The 3,176-nt window shown below is 55.1% G+C and overlaps 1 protein-coding gene across 1 annotated transcript in view; it reads right to left on the bottom strand.

The window, feature by feature from the left end:
• Positions 1 to 1,177, bottom strand: part of B3GNT3 (UDP-GlcNAc:betaGal beta-1,3-N-acetylglucosaminyltransferase 3) — a gene marked incomplete at its 3' end in the record, with an annotated part of 19,153 nt that extends 17,976 nt beyond the window's left edge. Inside the window, exon 1 of the mRNA XM_010845645.1 lies at positions 1,038 to 1,177. The remainder of the gene's footprint in view (positions 1 to 1,037) is intronic.
• Between the last annotated feature and the right edge of the window lie 1,999 nt (positions 1,178 to 3,176).

The following is a 3,176-nucleotide window of genomic DNA, read 5'->3' as shown; positions in this document are numbered from 1 at the left end:
AAAAAAAAAAAAAACGGGGCCCAGGGGAAAAGTTGGGGGAAAAGCCATAAAGATGGCTAATGATGCAATGTAATAATTATAGTTACTAATATATTCATGGGGGTGGCTGGCTTTCTGTGGCCCCACAGTTTGGCTGCTGCTCTTATTTCACCTTCACCACAGTTCCACATCATGAGCCCCACTTGACATACAGGGAAGCCAAGGCTCAGAGACATACAAGTCAGTTGCTTGAGGTCTTTCAGTGGCCAGAAGCGCCCCCACCATAAAAGCTTTTGCAGGCTAACCGCTCAGGCATCCTCGTGGAAGCAAGGTCATTTTGCTGCCCCACAGAGGGGACACTGAGGTGCATTCAGAGAGCAGGAGCAATCAGAAGCAAGCTATATAGCCAGGCACTGGCTGACCTGAATGAATTAGGCCTGAATGACCAGGACCTGAATGAATCCCAAAGGCAACTGTGAGCTGGGGTCCCGCGCGGGAACCAGGTGCAGCGCCTGGCAAGGCTGTTGCTGTTTCTGCACAGACCCTCCCAATCAGCGTGCTAACAATCTCAACAATAACGATAACAGTAATAGTAATGGCCAGCGTGTACAAAGCGCACTCCACTCTTCGTTCGGTTCCCACTCTGTCCTAAGAGGAAGGCGGGAGGTGGGGGTCCAGGGTGGCTTCACTTTGTGCACCACGGCTGCAACGGGACACTTACAGGATCAGGGGCCTCGGTGTCCCGCCATTGCCCAGGCGTGAATGAGGCTTCCTTCGAGGCCAGGACTGATTCGGCCGTGGGAAGCAGGCGACTACTATTACCGATGGGTGAGGGCAACAGGGTTATTGAGACCCGGGGCTCCAGGATCTCCCCCCATGGGATCCGCCCCCATGGGATCGCAAGAGTTGGTCACGACTTAGCGACTAAACCACCACCACACTTCAGGGTACACGCAGCGGGATACCGCGACCCCAGGGAGCAGTCCAGGTTTCCCTACAGCCCCGACTCCGCCCCTCCACCAGAGTTCCACTAGATCCTCAGGGGCCCCAGTACTTACCCCTAGACAACCGTCCAGCCTCCGACCCCTTATCCTGCTCCGGAGCAGGAGGAAGAGTTTCACTTAAGCGCGAGGCCCCGCCCTTCCAGGCTTCAAGCCTCCGGCCGGACCCCACACCCTAGCTGAACCGCGTTCCAGGAGGGCCGGGTTGGTTTTCCGGCCGGCCCCGCCCCTTCCCTCCCCGGCCCCGCCCTTGTCCCTCCACTGGCCGGATCGCGCCAACCCCGCGGCTTCTAACCTCCCCCGACCCTATCCTGGCCCCAGACCCCATTTGAGGGAGCCTGGAGCCAGAGAGTGAGCACTCCGAGGCTGGAGATACGCAAGAGGCGCCTTCCCATCTCTGGCAAAGGGCCCCAGGATTGGTCCAACATGTGTTCGATAAGAAATTATTAAGAGGGTGTGTGTGTCGAGGGGGTGGGGGGGAGCAAGGAGGCGAGTTGATCCCAGTGGCTCTTCAAGGGGTTACAATATTTCAGAACTCCATAATCTATCCGGAGCCTCCAGACGTCCGGGTGCCGCGGGCTGGCATTGGAAGATTCTTGAGGTTGGGGCTGGCCAAGATGCGAACCCTGCCTGTGCTGCGTTTGAGTGTCTAGAACTTTCTGGTGTTGGCACATTAGATGGGTCGGGTTGCGGAGGAGAGCTCCAGTCCACAGGTGTAAGCCAGGTGGTGATTCAAGCCATCCTCTACTTCCTCCCCCATCGCGATTTTCTCCCTAGGAGGAAGAGGAGCAGGTCCTGGCTGCACTTCAGTTTCCTCATCTGTAAAATGGAGGAACTACACCCGGGCTCGTCCAGCTGGGACAGGTCTGGGGAGCAAGGTCAGCACAGAGCAACTGCACGAGCTACTCTGCGGGAGTTGAAGAGCGATGACATTAAATGTCTGCCTCAAATGGGGGCATCAGATCCCTGGGTCGGGAAGATCTCCTGGAGAAGGAAACGGCTACCCAATCCGGTATTCTTGCCTGGAGAAGTCCTTAGACAGAGGAGCCTGATGGGCTTCAGTCCATGGCGTCGCAAAGAGTCGGACACAACTGAGTGACTAACACTTTTGGGCCACAGAGACCCTAGCTCTTGCACTTTTTCGCGATGACAAACCTTTGAACTATGGAACCCGTTGAGGTTTCCTGGTTTAAAGTTCCTCTTTAAAGGATGGGGCCCCTCGGGTTTCCTGCGTTCACAAGCCCCGTGTGTGTGCATGGTCAGTCGCTTTAGCTTTAGTCCTGTCCGACTCTTTGGGACCCCCTGGACAGTAGTTCCCCACGCCTCAGTCCATGAGACTCTCCAGGCAAGAATACTGGAGTGGGTTGCCATTTCCTTCTGCACAAGAGCCGGGTAGGAGAGCTTAATCAGACAACAGATCTGGTGGGTGTGCCTCTGCCCATCCCCCTCCACATCAGGCAAGGGCCCCCTTCCTGTGTCATCCCTCTCCCCAACTTCCCCTCCCCAAATGTGTGGGCCCTGGGAGCTGACCAGGCTCTCCCAGCCTGGCTGGCCGGCCTGGTAGGAAGTTGGAGTCTCTTATTACAGCCAGGGTAGAACCGTGGGGCTGGAGGGCTTGAGTTCAAATACAGACTAGAATTATCATATGACCCAGGAATTTAATTCCACTCCTAGGTATCCACCCCGCTAAAAATAAAAAACAGGTGTTCAAACAGGTGTACACCCTGTTTATAGTAGAACAAGACAATCACCAAAAGGTGGAGACAACCCGTGTCCATCAAAGGATGAGTGGATGAAAACAATCTGGAATATTATTGAGCCACAACAAAGAAGAAAGCAGTGACACATGCTACAATGGGCTTCCCTGGTGGCTCAGAGGTTACAGTGTCTGCCTGGAATGCAGGAGACCCGGGTTCAATCCCTGGGTTGGGAAGATTCCCTGGAGAAGGCAATGGCAACCCACTCCAGTACTCTTGCCCGGAGAATCCCATGGACAGAGGAGCCTGGTGGGCTACAGTCCATGGGGTTGCAAAGAGTCGGACACAACTGAGCGACTTCATGATGCTGAGTGAAAGAAACCGCCTCGTGTATGAACCCACTTACATGAAATGTCCAGAACAGGCAAATCTCTAGAGTCAGAGAGCAGATTAGTAGGTACCAGGGCCTGGAGGGAATGGGGAGTGGCAGCTCATTGGA

The sequence above is a fragment of the Bison bison genome, unplaced genomic scaffold (genome assembly GCF_000754665.1).
Source record: "Bison bison bison isolate TAMUID 2011002044 unplaced genomic scaffold, Bison_UMD1.0 scf7180017864221, whole genome shotgun sequence".
Classification (NCBI taxonomy): Eukaryota; Metazoa; Chordata; class Mammalia; order Artiodactyla; family Bovidae; genus Bison; species Bison bison.
This window is presented reverse-complemented; position numbering and strand designations above follow the sequence as displayed.